Genomic DNA, 24,210 nt, shown 5'->3' with positions numbered 1-24,210 from the left:
GGTCTGGGGAGCAGAAGAGATCGGGGGGGCCCCATTCTGTGGAAAAGAGGGGTTCAGAGTGCAGAAGAGGGGTGTTAAGGCATCTACATGGTCCAGAAATGGCTCTGGGGAAGAAGGGAGAAATCTGGAGGGGTTGCGAGGAGACTAGAGGGTGTCTAAGGGGTCTGGAGATCCCAATGATATCTGGGGGGACCCAATCTGTGGAAAAGAGGGGTCCAGAGTGCACTAGAGGGGTGCTAAGGCGTCTACACTGACAAGAAATGCCTCTGGGGAAAAAAGGAGAAATCTGGAGGGATTGCCAGGAGACTAGAGGGTGTCTACGGCGTCTCGGGGGCCAGAAGAGAGCTGGGGGGGGCCCATTCCGTAGAAAAGAGGGGTCCAGAGTGCACTAGAGGGGTGCTAAGGCGTCTACTTGGTCAAGAAATGCCTCTGGGGAAGAAAGGAGAAATCTGGAGAGATTGCCAGGAGACTAGAGGGTGTCTACGGCGTCTCGGGGGCCAGAAGAGAGCTGGGGGGGCCCAATTCTATGGAAAAGAGCGGTCCAGAGCGCACTAGAGGGGTGCTAAGGCATCTACATGGTCCAGAAATGCCTCTGGGGAAGAAGGGAGAAATCTGGAGGGGTTGCGAGGAGACTAGAGGGTGTCTAAGGGGTCTCGGGGGCCAGAAGAGAGCTGGGGGGGCACAATTCTGTGGAACAGAGAGGTCCAGCACGCACTAGAGAGGTGCTAAGGCATCTACACTGTCAAGAAATGCCTCTGGGAAAGAAAGGAGAAATCTGGAGGGGTTGTGAGGAGACTAGAGGGTGTTTAAGGGGTCTGGAGGTACCATAGATATCTGGATGGCCCAAATCTGTGGAGAAGAGGGGTCCAGAGTGCACTAGAGGGGTGCTAGGGGGTCTACACTGTCAAGAAATAGCTCTGAGGAACAAGGGAGAAATCTGGACGGGTTGCAAGGAGACTAGAGGGTGTCTAAGGGCTCTGGGGGCCCAGAAGAGATCTGGGGGGCCCCATTCTGTGGAAAAGAGGGGTCCAGAGTGCACTAGAGTGGTGCTAAGGCGTCTACACTGTCAAGAAATGCCTCTGGGGAAGAAGGGAGCAGTCTGGAGGAGTTTCTAGCACATTAGAGGGTCTAGAGGGGCCTGGGGGGCCAGAAGAGAGCTGGGGGGCCCAATTCTGTGGAAAAGAGGGGTCCAGAGCGCACTAGAGTGGTGCTAAGGCGTCTACAGGGTCAAGAAATGGCTCTGGGGAAGAAAAGAGAAATCTGGAGGGGTTGCGAGGATACTAGAGGGTGTCTAAAGGGTCCGGGGGGCCAGAAGAGGGCTGGGGGTCCAATTCTATGGAAAAGAGGGGTCCAGAGTGCACTAGAGGGGTGCTAAGTCGTCTGCTTGGTCAAGAAATGGCTCTGGGGAAGAAGGGAGAAATCTGGAGGGGCTGCGAGGAGACTAGAGGGTGTCTAAGGGGTCCGGGGGGCCAGAAGAGGGCTGGGGGTCCAATTCTGTGGAAAAGAGGGGTCCAGAGCGCACTAGAGGGGTGCTAAGGTGTCTACACTGTCAAGAAATGCCTCTGGGGAAGAAGGGAGAAATCTGGAGGGGCTGCGAGGAGACTAGAGGGTGTCTAAGGGGTCTGGGGAGCAGAAGAGATCGGGGGGGGCCCATTCTGTGGAAAAGAGGGGTTCAGAGTGCAGAAGAGGGGTGTTAAGGCATCTACATGGTCCAGAAATGGCTCTGGGGAAGAAGGGAGCAATCTGGAGGGGTTGCGAGGAGACTAGAGGGTGTCTAAGGGGTCTGGAGATCCCAATGATATCTGGGGGGACCCAATCTGTGGAAAAGAGGGGTTCAGAGTGCAGAAGAGGGGTGCTAAGGTGTCTACACTGTCAAGAAATGGCTCTGGGAAAGAAAGGAGAAATCTGGAGGGGTTGCGAGGAGACTAGAGGGTGTCTAAGGGGTCTGGGGGGCCAGAAGAGAGCTGGGGGGGCCCAATTCTATGGAAAAGAGGGGTCCAGAGCGCACTAGAGGGGTGCTAAGGCGTCTACATGGTCCAGAAATGCCTCTGGGGAAGAAGGGAGAAATCTGGAGGGGTTGCAAGGAGACTAGAGGGTGTCTAAGAGGTCTGGGGGGCCAGAAGAGAGCTGGGGGGCCCATTCTGTGGAAAAGAGGGGTCCAGAGTGCACTAGAGGGGTGCTAAGGTGTCTGCATGATCTAGAAATATCTGGGGTAAGAAGGGAGAAATCTGGAGGGGTTGTGAGGAGACTAGAGGGTGTCTAAGGAGTCTGAGGGGCCGGAAAAGAGGTGCGGGGCCCCATTCTGTGGAAAAGAGGGGTCCAGGGCGCACTACAGGGGTGGTAAGGCGTCTACATGGTCCAGAAATGCCTCTGGGGAAAAAGGGAGAAATCTGGAGGGGTTGCGAGGAGACTAGAGAGTATCTAAGCGGTCTGGAAGTTCCAAAAATATCTGGAGGGCCCAATTCTGTGGAAAAGAGGTGTCCAGAACACATTAGAGGGGTGCTAAAGCATCTACATTGTCCAGAAATACCTCTGGGGAAGAAGGGAGAAATCTGGAGGGGTTGCGAGGAGCCTAGAGGGTGTCTAAGGGGTCTGGGGGCGCAGAAGAGAGCTGGGGGCCCCATTCTGTGGAAAAGAGGGGTCCAGAGCGCACTAGAGGGGTGCTAAGGTGTCTACACTGTCAAGAAATGCCTCTGGGGAAGAAGGGAGAAATCTGGAGGGGCTGCGAGGAGACTAGAGGGTGTCTAAGGGGTCTGGAGAGCAGAAGAGATCGGGGGGGCCCCATTCTGTGGAAAAGAGGGGTCCAGAGCACACTAGAGGGGTGCCAAGGCGTCTACACTGTCAAGAAATGCCTCTGGGGAAGAAGGGAGAAATCTGGAGGGGTTGCGAGGAGACTAGAGGGTGTCTAAAGCGTCTGGGGGGCCAGCAGACAGCTGGGGGGCCGAATTCTGTGGCAAAGAGGGGTCCAGAGTGCACTAGAGGGGTGCTACGGCGTCTACACTGTCAAGAAATGCCTCTGGGGAAGAAGGGAGCAGTCTGGAGGAGCTTCTAGCAAATTAGAGCGTGTCTAAGGGGCCTGGGGGACAAAAGAGAGCTGGGGGGCCAAATTCTGTGGAAAAGAAGGCTCCAAAGTGCAGTAGAGGGGCGCTAAGTCATCTACACTGTCAAGAAATGCCTCTGGGAAAGAAGGAAGAAATCTGGAAGGGTTGTGAGCACACTAGAGGGTGTCTAAGGCGTCTGGGGGGCCAGAAAAGAGCTGTCGGGGCCCATTCTGTGGAAAAGAGTGGTCCAGAGCACACTAGAGGGGTGCTAAGGCATCTACACGCTCAATAAATGCCTCTGGGGAAAAAGGGAGAAATCTGGAGGGGTTGCGAGGAGACTAGATGCTGTCTAAGGGGTCTGGAGATCCCAAAGATATCTGGGTATCCCAATTCTGTGGAAAAGAAGGGTCCAGAGCGCACTAGAGGGGTGCTAAGGTGTCTACATAGTCAAGAAATGCCTCTGGGGAAGAAGGGAGAAATCTGGAGGGGTTGCGAGGAGACTAGAGGGGGTCTAAGGGGTCTGGGGGGCCAGAAGAGAGCTGGGGAGGGGCATTCTGTGGAAAAGAGGGGTCCAGAGCGCACTAGAGGGATGCTAAGGTGTCTACATGGTCCAGAAATGCCTCTGGGGAAGAAGGGAGAAATCTGGAGCGGTTGCGAGAAGACCAGATGGTGGCTAAGGGGCCTGGGGGCCCAAAGGAGAGCTGGGGGGCCCAAATCTGTGGAAAAGAGGGGTCCAGAGTGCACTAGAGGGGCACTAAGGTGTCTACATGGTCTAGAAATGCCTCTGGGGAAGAAGGGAGAAATCTACAGGGGTTGCGAGGAGACTAGAGGGTGTCCAAGGGGCCTAGAGGTCCAAAAGATATCTGGGTGGCCCAATTCTGTGGAAAAGAGGGGTCCAGAACACACTAGAGGGCTGCTAAGGGGTCTACACTGTCAAGAAATGCCTCTGTGGAAGAAGGGAGAAATCTGGAGGGGTTGCGAGGAGACTAGAGGGTGTCTAAGGGGTCTGGGGGCGCAGAAGAGAGCTGGGGGCCCCATTCTGTGGAAAAGAGGGGTCCAGAGCGCACTAGAGGGGTGCCAAGGCGTCTACACTGTCAAGAAATGGCTCTGGGGAAGAAGGGAGAAATCTGGAGGGGTTGCGAGGAGACTAGAGGGTGTCTAAGGGATCTGGAGGTCCCAAGGATATCTGGGGGGCCCAATTCTGTGAAAAAGAGGGGTCCAGAGCGCACTAGAGGGGTGCTAAGGCATCTACACTGTCAAGAAATGCCTCTGGGGAAGAAGGGAGCAATCTGGAGGGGTTGCGAGGAGATTAGAGCGTGTCTAAAGGGTCTGGGGGGGCTGAAGAGAGCTGGGGGGGGGCATTCTGTGGAAAAGAGGGGTCCAGAGCGCACTAGAGGGGTGCTAAGGTGTCTACATGGTCTAGAAATGGCTCTGGGGAAGAAGGGAGAAATCTGGAGGGGTTGCCAGGAGACTAGAGGGTGTCTAAGGGATCTGGAGGTCCCAAAGATCTCTGGGGGCCCCATTCTGTGGAAAAGAGTGGTCCAGAGCGCACTAGAGGGGTGCCAAGGCATCTACACTGTCAAGAAATGCCTCTGGGGAAGAAGGGAGAAATCTGGAGGGGTTGCGAGGAGACTGGAGGGCGTCTAAGGGGCCTGGGGGGCCAGCAGACAGCTGGGGGGCCGAATTCTGTGGCTAAGAGGGGTCTAGAGTGCACTAGAGGGGTGCTACGGCGTCTACACTGTCAAGAAATGCCTCTGGCGAAGAAGGGAGCAGTCTGGAGGAGCTTCTAGCACATTAGAGGGTGTCTAAGGGGCCTGGGGGACACAAGAGAGCTGGGGGGCCCCATTCTGTGGAAAAGAAGGCTCCAAAGTGCAGTAGAGGGGCACTAAGTCATCTACACTGTCAAGAAATGCCTCCAGGAAAGAAGGGAGAAATCTGGAGGGGTTGCGAGGAGCCTAGAGGGTGTCTAAGGGGTCTGGGGAGCAGAAGAGATCGGGCGGGGGCCAATTCTGTGGAAAAGAGGGGTTCAGAGTGCAGAAGAGGGGTGTTAAGGCATCTACATGGTCCAGAAATGGCTCTGGGGAAGAAGGGAGCAATCTGGAGGGGTTGCGAGGAGACTAGAGGGTGTCTAAGGGGTCTGGAGATCCCAATGATATCTGGGGGGACCCAACCTGTGGAAAAGAGGGGTCCAGAGCGCACTAGAGGGGTGCCAAGGCATCTACACTGTCAAGAAATGCCTCTGGGGAAGAAGGGAGAAATCTGGAGGGGTTGCGAGGAGACTGGAGGGCGTCTAAGGGGCCTGGGGAGCCAGAAGAGAGCTGGGGGGCCCATTCTGTGGAAAAGAGGGCTCCAGAACGCACTAGAGGGGTGCCAAGATGTCTACATGGTCCAGAAATGCCTCCGGGGAAGAAGGGAGAAATCTGGAAGGGTGGCGAGGAGACTAGAGGGTGTCTAAAGCGTCTGGGGGGCGAGAAGAGAGCTGGGGGGCCCGATTCTGTGGAAAAGAAGGGTCCAGAGCATACTAGAGGGGTGCTAAGGCGTCTACACTGTCCATAAATGCTTCTGGGGAAGAAGGGAGAAATCTGGAGGGGTTGTGAGGAGACTAGAGGGTGTCTAAGGGGCCTGGGGGGCCAGCAGACAGCTGGGGGGCCGAATTCTGTGGCAAAGAGGGGTCTAGAGTGCACTAGAGGGGTGCTACGGCGTCTACACTGTCAAGAAATGCCTCTGGCGAAGAAGGGAGCAGTCTGGAGGAGCTTCTAGCACATTAGAGGGTGTCTAAGGGGCCTGGGGGACACAAGAGAGCTGGGGGGCCCCATTCTGTGGAAAAGAAGGCTCCAAAGTGCAGTAGAGGGGCACTAAGTCATCTACACTGTCAAGAAATGCCTCCAGGAAAGAAGGGAGAAATCTGGAAGGGTTGTGAGCACACTAGAGGGTGTCCAAGGCGTCTGGGGGGCCAGAAGAGAGCTGTCGGGGCCCATTCTGTGGAAAAGAGTGGTCCAGAGCACACTAGAGGGCTGCTAAGGCGTCTACACACTCAAGAAATGCCTCTGGGGAAAAAGGGAGAAATCTGGAGGGATTGCCAGGAGACTAGGGGGTGTCCAAGGGGCCTGGGGGGCCAGAAGAGGGCTGTGGGGCCCCTTTCTGTGGAAAAGAGGAATCCAGAGCGCACTAGAGGGGTGCTAAGGTGTCTACATGGTCCTGAAATGGCTCTGGGGAAGAAGGGAGAAATCTGGAGGAGTTGCGAGCACACTAGAGGGCATCTAAGGAGTCTGGGGGGACAGAAAAGACCTGGGGGGAGCCCAATCCTGCAGAAAAGAGGGGTCCAGAGTGCACTAGAGGGGTGCTAAGGTGTCTACACTATCCAGAAATGCCTCTGGGGAAGAAAGGAGAAATCTGGAAGGGATGCGAGCAGCCTAGAGGGTGTCTAAGGGGTCTGGGGAGCCAGAAGAGAGCTGGGGGGGGCATTCTGTGGAAAAGAGGGGTCCAGAGCACACTAAAGGGGTGCTAAGGCATCTAAATGGTCGAGAAATGGCTCTGGGGAAAAAGGGAGCAATCTGGAGGGGTTGCGAGGAGACTAGAGGGTGTCTAAGGGGCCTGGGGAGCCAGAAGAGAGCTGGGGGGGGCATTCTGTGGAAAAGAGGGGTCCAGAGCACACTAAAGGGGTGCTAAAGCATCTACACTGTCAAGAAATGCCTCTGGGGAAGAAGAGAGAAATCTGGAGGGGCTGGCGAGTACCATAGAGGGTGTCTAAGAGGGCTAGAGGCCCACAAGAGAGCTGGGGGGGAGGGGGGCCATTCTGTGGCAAAGAGGGGTCCAGAGCGTACTAGAGGTGTGCTGATGGGTCTACATGCTCCAGAAATGCCTCTGGGGAAGAAGGGCGAAATCTGGAGGGGTTGCGAGGGGACTAGAGACGGTCTAACGGGTCTGGTGGCCCAGAAGAGAGCTGGGGGGGCCCATTGTGTGGCAAAGAGGGGTCCAGAGCGCACTACAGGGATGCTAAGGCGTCTACATGCTCCAGAAATGCTTCTGGGGAAGAAGGGAGAAATCTGGAGGGGTTGCAAGGAGACTAGAGGGTGTCTAAGAGGTCTGGGGGGCCAGAAGAGAGCTGGGGGGCCCATTCTGTGGAAAAGAGGGGTCCAGAGTGCACTAGAGGGGTGCTAAGGTGTCTGCATGATCTAGAAATATCTGGGGTAAGAAGGGAGAAATCTGGAGGGATTACGAGGAGACTAGAGGGTGTCTAAGGAGTTTGAGGGGCCGGAAAAGAGGTGCGGGGCCCGATTCTGTGGAAAAGAGGGGTCCAGGGCGCACTACAGGGGTGGTAAGGCGTCTACATGGTCCAGAAATGCCTCTGGGGAAAAAGGGAGAAATCTGGAGGGGTTGCGAGGAGACTAGAGAGTATCTAAGGGGTCTGGAAGTTCCAAAAATATCTGGAGGGCCCAATTCTGTGGAAAAGAGGTGTCCAGAACACATTAGAGGGGTGCTAAAGCATCTACATTGTCCAGAAATACCTCTGGGGAAGAAGGGAGAAATCTGGAGGGGTTGCGAGGAGACTAGAAAATGTCTAAGGGGTCTGGGGGGCAGAAGAGAGCTAGGGGGCCCATTCTGTGGAAAAGAGGGGTCCAGAGCGCACTAGAGGGGTGCTAAGGTGTCTACACTGTCAAGAAATGCCTCTGGGGAAGAAGGGAGAAATCTGGAGGGGCTGCGAGGAGACTAGAGGGTGTCTAAGGGGTCTGGGGGCCCAGAAGAGAGCGGGGGGGGCCAATTCTGTGGAAAAGAGGGGTTCAGAGTGCAGAAGAGGGGTGTTAAGGCATCTACATGGTCCAGAAATGGCTCTGGGGAAGAAGGGAGAAATCTGGAGGGGTTGCGAGGAGACTAGAGGGTGTCTAAGGGGTCTGGAGATCCCAATGATATCTGGGGGGACCCAATCTGTGGAAAAGAGGGGTCCAGAGTGCACTAGAGGGGTGCTAAGGTGTCTACACTGTCAAGAAATGCCTCTGGGGAAAAAAGGAGAAATCTGGAGGGATTGCCAGGAGACTAGAGGGTGTCTACGGCGTCTCGGGGGCCAGAAGAGAGCTGGGGGGGGCCCATTCCGTAGAAAAGAGGGGTCCAGAGTGCACTAGAGGGGTGCTAAGGCGTCTACTTGGTCAAGAAATGCCTCTGGGGAAGAAAGGAGAAATCTGGAGAGATTGCCAGGAGACTAGAGGGTGTCTACGGCGTCTCGGGGGCCAGAAGAGAGCTGGGGGGGGGGGGGCATTCCGTAGAAAACAGGGGTCCAGAGTGCACTAGAGGGGTGCTAAGGCGTCTACACTGTCAAGAAATGGCTCTGGGAAAGAAAGGAGAAATCTGGAGGGGTTGCGAGGAGACTAGAGGGTGTCTAAGGGGTCTTGGGGGCCAGAAGAGAGCTGGGGGGGCACAATTCTGTGGAACAGAGAGGTCCAGCACGCACTAGAGAGGTGCTAAGGCATCTACACTGTCAAGAAATGCCTCTGGGAAAGAAAGGAGAAATCTGGAGGGGTTGTGAGGAGACTAGAGGGTGTTTAAGGGGTCTGGAGGTACCATAGATATCTGGATGGCCCAAATCTGTGGAGAAGAGGGGTCCAGAGTGCACTAGAGAGGTGCTAGGGGGTCTACACTGTCAAGAAATAGCTCTGAGGAACAAGGGAGAAATCTGGACGGGTTGCAAGGAGACTAGAGGGTGTCTAAGGGCTCTGGGGGCCCAGAAGAGATCTGGGGGGCCCCATTCTGTGGAAAAGAGGGGTCCAGAGTGCACTAGAGTGGTGCTAAGGCGTCTACACTGTCAAGAAATGCCTCTGGGGAAGAAGGGAGCAGTCTGGAGGAGTTTCTAGCACATTAGAGGGTCTAGAGGGGCCTGGGGGGCCAGAAGAGAGCTGGGGGGCCCAATTCTGTGGAAAAGAGGGGTCCAGAGCGCACTAGAGTGGTGCTAAGGTGTCTACAGGGTCAAGAAATGGCTCTGGGGAAGAAAGGAGAAATCTGGAGGGGTTGCGAGGATACTAGAGGGTGTCTAAAGGGTCCGGGGGGCCAGAAGAGGGCTGGGGGTCCAATTCTGTGGAAAAGAGGGGTCCAGAGTGCACTAGAGGGGTGCTAAGGCGTCTACACTGTCAAGAAATGCCTCTGCGGAAGAAGGGAGAAATCTGGAGGGGTTGTGAGGAGACTAGAGGGTGTCTAAGGGGTCTGGGGGGCCCAAAGATATCTGGGTGGCCCAATTCTGTGGAAAAGAGGGGTCCAGAGCGCACTAGAGGGGTGCTAAGGTGTCTACATGGTCCAGAAATGCCTCTGGAGAAGACGGGAGAAATCTGGAGGGGTTGCGAGGAGACTAGAGGGTGTCTAAGGAGTCTGGAGGTCCAAAAGATATCTGGGTGGCCCAATTCTGTGGAAAAGAGGGGTCCAGAGCACACTAGAGGGGTGCTAAGGGGTCTACATAGTCAAGAAATGCCTCTGGGGAAGAAGGGAGAAATCTGGAGGGATTGCAAGGAGACTAGAGGGTGTCTAACAGGGCTAGAAGCCCAGAAGAGAGCTGCGGGGCCCCATTCTGTGGAAAAGAGGGGTCCAGAGCACACTAGAGGGGTGCTAAGGCATCTACACTGTCAAAAAATGTCTCTGGGGAAGAAGGGAGAAATCTGGAGGGGTGCCAAGAAGACTAGAGGGGATCTAAGGGGTCTGGAGGTTCCAAAGATATCTGGGGAGCCCCATTCTGTAAAAAAGACGGCTCCAGAGCGTGCTAGAGGGGTGCTAAGGTGTCTACATGGTCTAGAAATGCCTCTGGGGAAGAAGGGAGAAATCTGGAGGGGTTGCCAGGAGACTAGAGGGTGTGTAAGGGGCCTGGAGATCCAAAAGATATGTGGGTGGCCCAATTCTGTGGAAAAGAGGGGTCCAGAGCACACTAGAGGGGTGCTAAGGCATCTACACTGTCAAAAAATGCCTCTGGGGAAGAAGGGAGAAATCTGGAGGGGTTGCGAGGAGACTAGAGGGGGTCCAAGGGGTCTGGGGTCCAGAAGAGAGCTGGGGGGGCCCATTCTGTGGAAAAGAGGGGTCCAGAGCGCACTACAGGGGTGCTAAGGCATCTACACTGTCAAGAAATGCCTCTGGGGAAGAAGGGAGAAATCTGGAGGAGTTGCGAGGAGACTGGAGGGGATCTAAGGCCTCTGGGGGAGCAGAAGAGAGCTGGGGGGCCCCATTCTGTGGAAAAGAAGGCTCCAAAGTGCACTAGAGGGGTGCTAAGGCGTCTACACTGTCAAGAAATGCCTCTGCGGAAGAAGGGAGAAATCTGGAGGAGCTGCGAGGAGACTAGAGGGTGTCTAAGGGGCCTGGGGGGCCAGAAGAGAGCTGCGGGGCCCAATTCTGTGGAAAAGAGGGGTCCAGAGCGCACTAGAGGGGTGCTAAGGTGTCTACATGGTCCAGAAATGCCTCTGGGGGAAGAAGGGAGAAATCTGGAGGGGTTGCGAGGAGACTAGAGGGTGTCTAAGGGGTCCGGGGAGACAGAAGAGATCTGGGGGGCACAATTCTGTGGAACAGAGAGGTCCAGCGCGCACTAGAGGAGTACTAAGGGGTCTACACTGTCAAGAAATGGCTCTGGGGAAGAAGGGAGAAATCTGGAGGGGTTGCGAGGAGGCTAGAGGGTGTCTAAGGGGTCTGGGGGCGCAGAAGAGAGCTGGGGGCCCCATTCTGTGGAAAAGAGGGGTCCAGAGCGCACTAGAGGGGTGCTAAAGCGTCTACACTGTCAAGAAGTGGCTCTGGGGAAGAAGGGAGAAATCTGGAAAGGTTGCGAGGAGACTAGAGGGTGTCTAAGGGATCTGGAGGTCCCAAGGATATCTGGGGGGCCCAATTCTGTGAAAAAGAGGGGTCCAGAGTGCACTAGAGGGGTGCTAAGGCATCTACACTGTCAAGAAATGCCTCTGGGGAAGAAGGGAGCAATCTGGAGGGGTTGCGAGGAGATTAGAGCGTGTCTAAAGGGTCTGGGGGGGCAGAAGAGAGCTGGGGGGGGGCATTCTGTGGAAAAGAGGGGTCCAGAGCGCACTAGAGGGGTGCTAAGGTGTCTACATGGTCTAGAAATGGCTCTGGGGAAGAAGGGAGAAATCTGGAGGGGTTGCCAGGAGACTAGAGGGTGTCTAAGGGATCTGGAGGTCCCAAAGATCTCTGGGGGCCCCATTCTGTGGAAAAGAGGGGTCCAGAGCGCACTAGAGGGGTGCCAAGGCATCTACACTGTCAAGAAATGCCTCTGGGGAAGAAGGGAGAAATCTGGAGGGGTTGCGAGGAGACTGGAGGGCGTCTAAGGGGCCTGGGGAGCCAGAAGAGAGCTGGGGGGCCCATTCTGTGGAAAAGAGGGCTCCAGAACGCACTAGAGGGGTGCCAAGATGTCTACATGGTCCAGAAATGCCTCCGGGGAAGAAGGGAGAAATCTGGAAGGGTGGCGAGGAGACTAGAGGGTGTCTAAAGCGTCTGGGGGGCGAGAAGAGAGCTGGGGGGCCCGATTCTGTGGAAAAGAAGGGTCCAGAGCATACTAGAGGGGTGCTAAGGCGTCTACACTGTCCATAAATGCTTCTGGGGAAGAAGGGAGAAATCTGGAGGGGTTGCGAGGAGACTAGAGGGTGTCTAAGGGGCCTGGGGGGCCAGCAGACAGCTGGGGGGCCGAATTCTGTGGCAAAGAGGGGTCTAGAGTGCACTAGAGGGGTGCTACGGCGTCTACACTGTCAAGAAATGCCTCTGGCGAAGAAGGGAGCAGTCTGGAGGAGCTTCTAGCACATTAGAGGGTGTCTAAGGGGCCTGGGGGACACAAGAGAGCTGGGGGGCCCCATTCTGTGGAAAAGAAGGCTCCAAAGTGCAGTAGAGGGGCGCTAAGTCATCTACACTGTCAAGAAATGCCTCTGGGAAAGAAGGGAGAAATCTGGAAGGGTTGTGAGCACACTAGAGGGTGTCCAAGGCGTCTGGGGGGCCAGAAGAGAGCTGTCGGGGCCCATTCTGTGGAAAAGAGTGGTCCAGAGCACACTAGAGGGCTGCTAAGGCGTCTACACACTCAAGAAATGCCTCTGGGGAAAAAGGGAGAAATCTGGAGGGATTGCCAGGAGACTAGGGGGTGTCCAAGGGGCCTGGGGGGCCAGAAGAGGGCTGTGGGGCCCCTTTCTGTGGAAAAGAGGAATCCAGAGCGCACTAGAGGGGTGCTAAGGTGTCTACATGGTCCTGAAATGCCTCTGGGGAAGAAGGGAGAAATCTGAAGGAGTTGCGAGCACACTAGAGGGCGTCTAAGGAGTCTGGGGGACAGAAAAGACCTGGGGGGAGCCCAATCCTGCAGAAAAGAGGGGTCCAGAGTGCACTAGAGGGGTGCTAAGGTGTCTACACTATCCAGAAATGCCTCTGGGGAAGAAAGGAGAAATCTGGAAGGGATGCGAGCAGCCTAGAGGGTGTCTAAGGGGTCTGGGGGAGCAGAAGAGATCGGGGGGGGCCCATTCTGTGGAAAAGAGGGGTCCAGAGTGCACTAGAGGGGTGCTAAGGCATCTAAATGGTCGAGAAATGGCTCTGGGGAAAAAGGGAGCAATCTGGAGGGGTTGCGAGGAGACTAGAGGGTGTCTAAGGGGCCTGGGGAGCCAGAAGAGAGCTGGGGGGGGCATTCTGTGGAAAAGAGGGGTCCAGAGCACACTAAAGGGGTGCTAAAGCATCTACACTGTCAAGAAATGCCTCTGGGGAAGAAGGGAGAAATCTGGAGGGGCTGGCGAGGACCATAGAGGGTGTCTAAGAGGGCTAGAGGCCCACAAGAGAGCTGGGGGGGAGGGGGGCCATTCTGTGGCAAAGAGGGGTCCAGAGCGTACTAGAGGTGTGCTGATGGGTCTACATGCTCCAGAAATGCCTCTGGGGAAGAAGGGCGAAATCTGGAGGGGTTGCGAGGAGACTAGAGACGGTCTAATGGGTCTGGTGGCCCAGAAGAGAGCTGGGGGGGCCCATTGTGTGGCAAAGAGGGGTCCAGAGCGCACTACAGGGATGCTAAGGTGTCTAAATGGTCCAGAAATGCCTCTGGGGAAGAAGGGCGAAATCTGGAGGGGTTGCGAGAGGACTAGAGACGGTCTAACGGGTCTGGTGGCACAGAAGAGAGCTGGGGTTCCCATTCTGTGGAAAAGAGGGATCCAGAGCGCACTACAGGGATGCTAAGGCGTCTACATGCTCCAGAAATGCTTCTGGGGAAGAAGGGAGAAATCTGGAGGGGTTGCAAGGAGACTAGAGGGTGTCTAAGAGGTCTGGGGGGCCAGAAGAGAGCTGGGGGGCCCATTCTGTGGAAAAGAGGGGTCCAGAGTGCACTAGAGGGGTGCTAAGGTGTCTGCATGATCTAGAAATATCTGGGGTAAGAAGGGAGAAATCTGGAGGGATTACGAGGAGACTAGAGGGTGTCTAAGGAGTTTGAGGGGCCGGAAAAGAGGTGCAGGGCCCCATTCTGTGGAAAAGAGGGGTCCAGGGCGCACTACAGAGGTGGTAAGGCGTCTACATGGTCCAGAAATGCCTCTGGGGAAAAAGGGAGAAATCTGGAGGGGTTGCGAGGAGACTAGAGAGTATCTAAGGGGTCTGGAAGTTCCAAAAATATCTGGAGGGCCCAATTCTGTGGAAAAGAGGTGTCCAGAACACATTAGAGGGGTGCTAAAGCATCTACATTGTCCAGAAATACCTCTGGGGAAGAAGGGAGAAATCTGGAGGGGTTGCGAGGAGACTAGAAAATGTCTAAGGGGTCTGGGGGGCAGAAGAGAGCTAGGGGGCCCATTCTGTGGAAAAGAGGGGTCCAGAGCGCACTAGAGGGGTGCTAAGGCGTCTACACTGTCAAGAAATGCCTCTGGGGAAGAAGGGAGAAATCTGGAGGAGCTGCGAGGAGACTAGAGGGTGTCTAAGGGGTCTGGGGAGCAGAAGAGATCGGGGGGGCCCCATTCTGTGGAAAAGAGGGGTTCAGAGTGCAGAAGAGGGGTGTTAAGGCATCTACATGGTCCAGAAATGGCTCTGGGGAAGAAGGGAGCAATCTGGAGGGGTTGCCAGGAGACTAGAGGGTGTCTAAGGGGTCTGGAGATCCCAATGATATCTGGGGGGACCCAATCTGTGGAAAAGAGGGGTCCAGAGTGCACTAGAGGGGTGCTAAGGCGTCTACACTGTCAAGAAATGCCTCTGGGGAAAAAAGGAGAAATCTGGAGGGATTGCCAGGAGACTAGAGGGTGTCTACAGCGTCTCGGGGGCCAGAAGAGAGCTGGGGGGGGCCCATTCCGTAGAAAACAGGGGTCCAGAGTGCACTAGAGGGGTGCTAAGGCGTCTACACTGTCAAGAAATGGCTCTGGGAAAGAAAGGAGAAATCTGGAGGGGTTGCGAGGAGACTAGAGGGTGTCTAAGGGGTCTGGGGGGCCAGAAGAGAGCTGGGGGGGCCCAATTCTATGGAAAAGAGGGGTCCAGAGCGCACTAGAGGGGTGCTAAGGCGTCTACATGGTCCAGAAATGCCTCTGGGGAAGAAGGGAGAAATCTGGAGGGGTTGCGAGGAGACTAGAGGGTGTCTAAGGGGTCTGGGGGGCCAGAAGAGAGCTGGGGGGGCACAATTCTGTGGAACAGAGAGGTCCAGCACGCACTAGAGAGGTGCTAAGGCATCTACACTGTCAAGAAATGCCTCTGGGAAAGAAAGGAGAAATCTGGAGGGGTTGTGAGGAGACTAGAGGGTGTTTAAGGGGTCTGGAGGTACCATAGATATCTGGATGGCCCAAATCTGTGGAGAAGAGGGGTCCAGAGTGCACTAGAGGGGTGCTAGGGGGTCTACACTGTCAAGAAATAGCTCTGAGGAACAAGGGAGAAATCTGGACGGGTTGCAAGGAGACTAGAGGGTGTCTAAGGGCTCTGGGGGCCCAGAAGAGATCTGGGGGGCCCCATTCTGTGGAAAAGAGGGGTCCAGAGTGCACTAGAGTGGTGCTAAGGCGTCTACACTGTCAAGAAATGCCTCTGGGGAAGAAGGGAGCAGTCTGGAGGAGTTTCTAGCACATTAGAGGGTCTAGAGGGGCCTGGGGGGCCAGAAAAGAGCTGGGGGGCCCAATTCTGTGGAAAAGAGGGGTCCAGAGCGCACTAGAGTGGTGCTAAGGCGTCTACAGGGTCAAGAAATGGCTCTGGGGAAGAAAAGAGAAATCTGGAGGGGTTGCGAGGATACTAGAGAGTGTCTAAAGGGTCCGGGGGGCCAGAAGAGGGCTGGGGGTCCAATTCTATGGAAAAGAGGGGTCCAGAGTGCACTAGAGGGGTGCTAAGTCATCTGCTTGGTCAAGAAATGGCTCTGGGGAAGAAGGGAGAAATCTGGAGGGGTTGTGAGGAGACTAGAGGGTGTCTAAGGGGGCTGGGGGGCCCAAAGATATCTGGGTGGCCCAATTCTGTGGAAAAGAGGGGTCCAGAGCACACTAGAGGGGTGCTAAGGGGTCTACATAGTCAAGAAATGCCTCTGGGGAAGAAGGGAGAAATCTGGAGGGATTGCAAGGAGACTAGAGGGTGTCTAACAGGGCTAGAAGCCCAGAAGAGAGCTGCGGGGCCCCATTCTGTGGAAAAGAGGGGTCCAGAGCACACTAGAGGGGTGCTAAGGCACCTACACTGTCAAGAAATGTCTCTGGGGAAGAAGGGAGAAATCTGGAGGGGTTGCGAGGAGACTAGAGGGGGTCCAAGGGGTCTGGGGTCCAGAAGAGAGCTGGGGGGGCCCATTCTGTGGCAAAGAGGGGTCCAGAGCGCACTACAGGGATGCTAAGGCGTCTACATGGTCCAGAAATGCCTCTGGGGAAGAAGGGAGAAATCTGCAGGGGTTGCGAGGAGACTAGAGGGTGTCTAAGGGGTCTGAGGGTCCAGAAGAGAGCTGTGGGGCCCCATTCTGTGGAAAAGAGGGGTCCAGAGTGCACTAGAGGGGTGGTAAGGTGTCTACATGGTCCAGAAATGCCTCTGGGGAAGAAGGGAGAAATCTGGAGGGGTTGCGAGGAGACACCACAGGGTGTCTAAGGGGTCTGGGGGCCCAGAAGAGAGCTGCGGGTCCCAATTCTGTGGAAAAGAGGGGTTCAGGGTGCAGAAGAGGGGTGCTAAGGCATGTAGATATTCAAAAAATGTCTCTGGGGAAGAAGAGAGAAATCTGGAGGGGTTGTGAGGAGACTAGGGGGTCTAACGGGTCTGGGGGAGCAGAAGATATCTGGGGGGCAGAATTGTGTATAAAAGAGGGGTCCAGAGTGCACTAGAGGGGTGCTATGTCATCCAACCTGTCATGAAATGGCTCTGGGGAAGAAGGGAGAAATCTGGAGGGACTGCGAGGAGACTAGAGGGTGTCTAAGCGGTCTGGGGAGCCAGAAGAGATCTGGGGGGACCCATTCTGTGGAAAAGAGGGGTCCAGAGTGCACTAGAGGGGTGCTAAGTCGTCTGCTTGGTCAAGAAATGTCTCTGGGGAAGAAGGAAGAAATCTGGAGGGGTTGCCAGGAGACTAGAGGGTGTCTAAGGGGGCTGGAGGTCCCAAAGATATCTGGGGGGCACAACTGTGTAGAGAAGAGGGGTCCAGAGCGCACTACAGAGGTGCTAAGGCGTCTACACTGTCAAGAAATGCCTCTGGGGAAGAAGGGAGAAATCTGGAGGGCTTCCAGGAGACTAGAGCGTGTCTAAGGGGTCTGGGGGAGCAGAATATATCGGGGGGCACGATTGTGTAGAAAAAAGGGGTCCAAAGCGCACTAGAGAAGAGGTAAGTGGTCTAAACTGTCAAGAAATGGCTCTGGGGAAGAAGGGAGAAATCTGGAGGGGTTGCGAGGAGAGTAAGGGTGTCTAAGGGGCCTGGGGGGCCAGAAGAGAGCTGGGGGGCACAATTCTGTGGAACAGAGAGGTCCAGAGCGCACTAGAGGGGTGCTAAGGTGTCTACATGGTCCAGAAATGCCTCTGGGGAAGAAGGGAGAAATCTGGAGGGGTTGCGAGGAGACTAGAGAGCGTCTAAGGGGTCTGGGGACCCAGAAGAGAGCTGGGGGGGCACAATTCTGTGGAACAGAGAGGTCCAGCGCACACTAGAGGGGTGCTAAGGCGTCTACACTGTCAAGAAATGCCTGTGGGGAAAAAGGGAGAAATCTGGAGGGGTTGCGAGGAGACTAGAGGGTGTCTAAGGGGTCTGGGGTGCCAGAAGAGATCTGGGGGGGCCCATTCTGTGGAAAAGAGGGGTCCAGAGTGCACTAGAGGGGTGCTAAGGCGTCTAACTTGGTCAAGAAATGTCTCTGGGGAAGAAGGGAGAAATCTGGAGGGGTTGCCAGGAGACTAGAGGGTGTCTAAGGGGGCTGGAGGTCCCAAAGATATCTGGGGGGCACAACTGTGTAGAGAAGAGGGGTCCAGAGCACACTAGAGGGGTGCTAAGGGATCTACACTGTCCAAAAATGGCTCTGAGGAAGAAGGGAGAAATCTAGAGGGACTGCGAGGAGACTAGAGGGTGTCTAAGGGGCCTGGGGGCCAGAAGAGAGCTGGGGGGCCCCATTCTATGGAAAAGAGGGGTCCAGAACATACTAGAGGGGTGCTAAGGCGTCTACATGGTCCAGAAATGCCTCTGGGGAAAAAGGGAGAAATCTGGAGGGGTTGCGAGCACACTAGAGGGCGTCTAAGAAGTCTGGGGGGACAGAAAAGACCTGGGGGGAGCCCAATTCTGCAGAAAAGAGGCATCCAGAGCGCACTAGAGGGGTGCTAAGTTGTCTACACTATCCAGAAATGCCTCTGGGGAAGAAAGGAGAAATCTGGAAGGGATGCGAGCAGACTAGAGAGTGTCTAAGGGGTCTGGGGGGCCAGAAGAGAGCTGGAGGGCGCCATTTTGTGGAATATAGGGTTCCAAAGTGCACTAGAGGGGTGCCAAAGCGTCTACACTGTCAAGAAATGCCTCTGGGGAAGAAGGGAGAAATCTGGAGGGGTTGCGAGGAGACTAGAGGGGGTGTAAGCGGTCTGGGGGAGCAGAAGAGAGCTGGGGGAGGGCATTCTGTGGAAAACAGGGGTCCAGAGTGCACTAGAGGGGTGCTAAGGTGTCTACATGGTCTACAAATGCCTCTGGGGAAGAAGGGAGAAATCTGGAGGGGTTACCAGGAGACCAGAGGGAGTCTAAGGGGTCTCGAGGTCCCAAAGTTATATGGGGGGCCCTGTTCTGTGGAAAAGAGTGGTCCAGAGTGCAGTAGTCGGATTCTAAGGGGTCTACACTGTCAAGAAATGGCTCTGGGGAAAAAGGGAGAAATCTGGAGGGATTGCAAGGAGACTAGATGCTGTCTAAGGGGTCTGGAGATCCCAAAGATATCTGGGTATCCCAATTCTGTGGAAAAGAAGGGTCCAGAGCACACTAGAGGGGTGCTAAGGTGTCTACACTGTCAAGAAATGCCTCTGGGGAAGAAGGGAGAAATCTGAAGGCGTGCCAAGGAGACTAGAGAGGATCTAAGGGGTCTGGAGGTCCCAAAGATATCTGGGGAGCCCCATTCAATAGAAAAGAGGGGTCCAGAGCGTGCTAGAGGGGTGCTAAGGGGTGTACATGGTACAGAAGTGCCTCTGGGGAAGAAGGGAGAAATCTGGAGGGGTTGCGAGGAGACTAGAGGGGTTCTAAGGGGCCTGGGGGGCCAGAAGAGAGCTGGGGGGGGCCCATTCTGTGGAAAAGAATGGTCCAGAATGCACTAGAGGGGTGCCAAGGCGTCTACACTGTCAAGAAATGCCTCTGGGGAAGAAGGGAGAAATCTGGAGGGGTTGCGAGGAGACTAGAGGGGGTCTAAGGGGTCTGGGGGGCCAGAAGAGAGCTGGGGAGGGGCATTCTGTGGAAAAGAGGGGTCCAGAGCGCACTAGAGGGATGCTAAGGTGTCTACATGGTCCAGAAATGCCTCTGGGGAAGAAGGGAGAAATCTGGAGCGGTTGCGAGAAGACCAGATGGTGGCTAAGGGGCCTGGGGGCCCAAAGGAGAGCTGGGGGGCCCAAATCTGTGGAAAAGAGGGGTCCAGAGTGCACTAGAGGGGCACTAAGGTGTCTACATGGTCTAGAAATGACTCTGGGGAAGAAGGGAGAAATCTACAGGGGTTGCGAGGAGACTAGAGGGTGTCCAAGGGGCCTAGAGGTCCAAAAGATATCTGGGTGGCCCAATTCTGTGGAAAAGACGGGTCCAGAACACTCTAGAGGGCTGCTAAGGGGTCTACACTATCAAGAAATGCCTCTGTGGAAGAAGGGAGAAATCTGGAGGGGTTGCGAGGAGACTAGAGGGTGTCCAAGGGTCCTGGAGGTCCAAAGGATATCTGGGGGGCCCAATTCTGTGGAAAAGAAGGGTCCAGAGTGCACTAGAGGGGCACTAAGGTGTCTACATGGTCCAGAAATGGATCTGGGGAGGAAGGGAGAAATCTGGAAGGGTTGCCGGGAGACTACAGGGCGTCTAAGGGGCCTGGGGAGCCAGAAGAGAGCTGGGGGGCCCATTTTGTGGAAAAGAGGGCTCCAGAACGCACTAGAGGGGTGCCAAGATGTGTACATGATCCAGAAATGCCTCTGGAAAAAAAGGGAGAAATCTGGACGTGTGGCCAGGAGACTAGAGTGGGTCTATGGGGCCTGGGGCCCCAAGAGAGAGCTGGGGGGCCCCATTCTGTGGAAAAGACGGGTCCAGAGCATACTAGAGGGGTGCTAAGGGGTCTACACCGTCAAAAAATGCTTCTGGGGAAAAAGGGAGAAATCTGGAGGGGTTGCGAGGAGACTAGAGGGTGTCTAAGGGGTCTGGGGGAGCAGAAGAGAGCTGGGAGGTGCCATTCTGTGGAGAAGAGGGCTCCAGAGTGCACTAGACGGGTACTAAGGTGTCTACACGGTCAAGAAATGGCTCTGGGGAAGAAGGGAGAAATCTGAAGGAATTGTGAACACACTAGAGGGTGTCTAAGGGATCTGGAGGTCCCAAAGACATCTGGGTGGCCCAATTCTGTGGAAAAGAGGGGTCCAGAGTGCACTAGAGGGGTGCCAAGATGTCTACATGGTCCAGAAATGGCTCTGGGGAAGAAGGGAGAAATTGGTAGCAGTTGCGAGGAGACTAGAGGGCGTCTAAGGGGCCTGGGGAGCCAGAAGAGAGCTGGGGGGCCCATTCTGTGGAAAAGAGGGCTCCAGAACGCACTAGAGGGATGCCAAGATGTCTACACTGTCCAGAAATGCCTCTGGGGAAGAAGGGAGAAATCTGGACATGTGGCCAGGAGACCAGAGAGGGTCTATGGGGCCTGGGGCCCCGAAAGAGAGCTGGGGGGCCCAATTCTGTGGAAAAGAGGGGTCCAGAGCATACTATAGGGGTGCTAAGGTGTCTACACTGTCCATAAATGCCTCTGGGGAAGAAGGGAGAAATCTGGAGGGGTTGCGAGGAGACTAGAGGATGTCTAAGGGGCCTGGGGGGCCAGCAGACAGGTGGGGGGCCCATTGCGTAGAAAAAAGGGGTCCAGAGCGCACTGGATTTATGCTAAGGGGTCTACACTGTCCAGAAATGCCTCTGGGGAAGAAGGGAGAAATCTGGAGGGGTTGCGAAGAGACTAGAGGGTGTCTAAGGAATCTGCGGGGCCAAAAGAAAGCTGGCGGGGGGCCATTCTGTGGAAAAGAGGGGTCCAGAGTGCACTAGAGGGGTGCTAAGGCGTCTACATGGTCTAGATATGCCTCTGGGGAAGAAAGGAGAAATCTGGAGGGGTTGCGAGGAGACTAGGGGGGGTCTAAGGGGTCTGGAGATCCCAAAGATATCTGGGGGGCCCCATTCTGTGGAAAAGAGGGGTCCAGAGTGCACTAGAGGGCTGCTAAGGGGTCTACACTGTCAAGAAATGCCACTGGGGAAGAAGGGAGAAATCTGGAGGAGTTCCGAGGAGACTAGAGGGTGTCTAAGGGGTCTGGGGGGCCCGAAGAGAGCTGGGGGGCCCAATTCTGTAGAAAAGAGGGGTCCAGAGTGCACTAGAGGGGCACTAAGGGGTCTACACTGTCAAGAAATGGCTCTGGGGAAGAAGGGAGAAATCTGGAGGGGTTGCAAGGAGACTAGAGAGTGTCTAAATCGTCTGGAGATCCGAAAGATATCTGGTGGGCCCAATTATGTGGAAAAGGGGGGTCCAGAGCGCACTAGAGGGGTGCTAAGGCGTCTACACTGTCCATAAATGCTTCTGGGGAAGAAGGGAGAAATCTGGAGGTGTGGCAAGGAGACTAGAGGGTGTCTAAGGGGCCTGGGGGGCTAAAAGAGAGCTAGGGGTCCTATTCCGTTGAACAGAGGGATCAAGAGGGCACTAGAGGGGTGCTCTTTTCCACAAAGTGGGGACCCCACCTCTCATTTGGTCCCCAGACCCCCAAGACACCCTGTAGTCTCCGCAGAAGCCCTCCACATTGCTTCCTTCTTCCCCATAGGCATTTCTTGACCACGTCAACACCTTAGGGGTCCAGAGCGCAGTAGAGGGGTGCTAAGGTGTTGACACGGTCAAGAAATGCCTCTGGGGAAAAGGGAGAAATCTGCAGGGGTTGCGAGGAGACTAGAGGGGGTCTAAGGGGCCTGGGGGGCCAGAAGATAGCCGGGGGGCTGCATTCTGTGGAAAAGAGGGGTCCAGAGCGTACTAGAGGGGTTCTATGGCGTCTACACACTCAAAAAATGCCTCCGGGGAAGAAGGGAGAAATCTGGAGGGGTTGCGAGGAGACTAGAGGGTGTCTAAGGGGCCTGGGGACCAGAAGAGAGCTGGGATCTGGACTCTGTGGAAAAGAGCACCCCTCTAGTGCACTCTGGACCCCTCTGTTCCACAGAATTTGTCCCCCCAGCACTCTTCTGGGCCCCCAGACCCCTTAGACACCCTCTAGTCTCTTCGCAACCCCTCCAGATTTCTCCCTTCTTCCCCAGAGGCATTTCTGGACCATGTAGACACCTTAGCACCCCCTCTAGTGCGCTCTGGACACCTCTTTTCCATTGAATTGGGCCCCCAGCTCTCTTATGGCCCCCTAGACCACTTAGACACCCTCTAGTCTCCTCGGAAGGCCTCCAGATTGCTCCCTTCTTTCCCAGAGACATTTCTTGACCATGTAGACACCTTAGCACCCCTCTAGTGCGCTCTGGACCCCTAAGGTGTCTACATGGTCCAGAAATGCCTCTGGGGAAGAAGGGAGAAATCTGGAGGGGTTCTGAGGAGACTAGAGGGTGTCTAAGGGGCCTGGGGGGCCACAAGAGAGCTAGGGGGCCCCACTCTGTGGAAAAGAGGAATCCAGAGTGCACTAGAGAGGTAGTAAGGTGTCTACATGGTCCAGAAATGCCTCTGGGGAAGAAGGGAGAAATCTCGAGGGGTTGCGAGGAGACTAGAGGGTGTCTAAGGAGTCTGGGGTGCCACAGGAGGGGTGGGGGGCCCCACTCTGTGGAAAAGAGGTATCCAGAGCACACTAGAGGGGTGCTAAGACATCAACATGGTCCAGAAATACCTCTGGGGAAGAAGGGAGAAATCTGGAGGGGTTGCGAGGAGACTAGAGGGGGTCTAAGGGGTCTGGGGGGACCAAAGAGAGCTAGGGGGCCCAATTCTGTGGAAAAGAGGGGTCCAGAGCGCACTAGAGGGGTGCTAAGGGGTCTACACTGTCAAGAATTGCCTCTGGGGAAGAAGGGAGCAATCTGGAGGGGTTGCGAGGAGACTAGAGGTGTCTAAGGCGCCTGGGGGGCCCGAAGACAGCTCCAGGTCACAGCAAGCACCCCAGTAGGGGTGTTCTGAGCAGGCGAGGAGTTTTAAGGGGAGTAGGTGGCCAAAAACCCAACTGTGGGGAACCAGGACGAAATATGAAAGGTTTCTGAGGAGACCAGCTGTTCTCTAGGAGGCCTGGGGTCCAGAGAACAGCTCTGGGGCCATACCAGCACCCCAGGAGGCATGCTCAGCAGAGCAGAGGGGTCCTAAGGGGCCTAAACAGCCAAAATGGAGAACTGGCTAACAAGGAAGACCTCAGGACGTGCTCTGAGGGGACAGGAGGGGATGGATTTTGAGCAGACTAGGGGACGCATAGAGGTATGTGAGGCACAACCAAGGAAGACAGAGGAGCCTTAAGGGGACTGGAAGGAAAGGGGAGCGGAAGGAAAGGGGATCTGATGGGATAGAGGGCACATGGAATGGTCATAGCGATAGGGCATAGAGAGGACTCTACAGTGCAGCCAATGGAAAAGAAGGGCTGTAGGGCATACTGAAAGGGCGCAATGAATGCATAGGGTTCTGGGGTACCCCCAAGGCAAACCAAGGCGTCCTGAGGGCAGCGTGTGGCACTCAGAGGGGTTCTGATGGGGCTAAAGGGCTAGGAGATGGACCCTAAGGGGCTCAGAGGGCAAAGAGAGGCATCCTGAGAGGACTAGAGGGAAAAGCAAAGGCGCCGAGACGCACCAATGGCAAACGGAGAGGTTTTGAGGAGACTAGAGGGAAAAGAGGGGGGACTTAATAGGACAAGAGGACAAACATAGGAGTCTTGATGCTACCAGAGGGCCTACAGACACCAAATGTCAGAATAACCTTGCAGGAACTAGAAAGAAGCAAAGAATTTTGAAGGGACAAGAGAACAAATGGAGTGCCTTGGAGCATACCTAAAAGCAAATGGATTGGTCCTGAGGGAACTAGGGAGCAAATGGGTGAGTCCTGGGGGGGACGCGGAGGAAAACTGAAGGTTCTGGGGCATTAGCTCACCTGCCATAATCTTCCTGTGTGGAGCCTGCTTCTTCCCTCTGAGAAGTTGGCCTTTGCTTTCATTGCACAGGCAGCTGTGAGCTGTTGCGTAGTCTCGGCAGACAAGTTGGGGATCGCTGCCCAGGCAGTCGTGACCTGCAACACTGCATGCTCAGAACAGTTCTCAGGAAGTCACGCGTACTCATAACCTGAAGAGCAAAAAGCAAATCTCTCTTAAGGTCAGTTTTTATTTCATCATAGGAGCAAGCTTTCCCTCTCTTCTGCACTGTACTGCCTCTAACAGCACACCTTCCTCATCACCATTTTCCCCTGCTCCTTTCACTCCTCTCAGTTGCCCCTGCGTCTTAGATCTCTAAAGCAGCTGTTTCTCATCCACAGGTACTTTCCTGTCCTGTTGCCGATTCACCCCCCGGTTGTCCTATAGCAAGCAGTTGAGACACCTTGGCCTAATTCTTAGCCGCACACGCCTTTTGATCTGGCAAGCAGCTCAGACAGAGCAGAGGGCAGCAAGAAAGGTGGATCTGAATGTAGTA

At 55.3% G+C, this 24,210-nt stretch overlaps 1 long non-coding RNA gene across 2 annotated transcripts in view; it reads right to left on the bottom strand.

The window, feature by feature from the left end:
• The window catches only part of LOC135329598 (uncharacterized), a 119,732-nt gene extending 95,929 nt beyond the window's left edge, over nt 1-23,803 (bottom strand). The window contains exon 1 of one of the 2 annotated variants that reach the window (XR_010391164.1): nt 23,678-23,803. This is a non-coding gene — a long non-coding RNA (uncharacterized LOC135329598). The remainder of the gene's footprint in view (nt 1-23,677) is intronic. The other variant, XR_010391162.1, reaches the window with a different exon arrangement.
• Nucleotides 23,804-24,210: the final 407 nt, after the last annotated feature.

The sequence above is a fragment of the Dromaius novaehollandiae genome, chromosome 12, assembly GCF_036370855.1.
Source record: "Dromaius novaehollandiae isolate bDroNov1 chromosome 12, bDroNov1.hap1, whole genome shotgun sequence".
Classification (NCBI taxonomy): domain Eukaryota; kingdom Metazoa; phylum Chordata; class Aves; order Casuariiformes; family Dromaiidae; genus Dromaius; species Dromaius novaehollandiae.
This window is presented reverse-complemented; position numbering and strand designations above follow the sequence as displayed.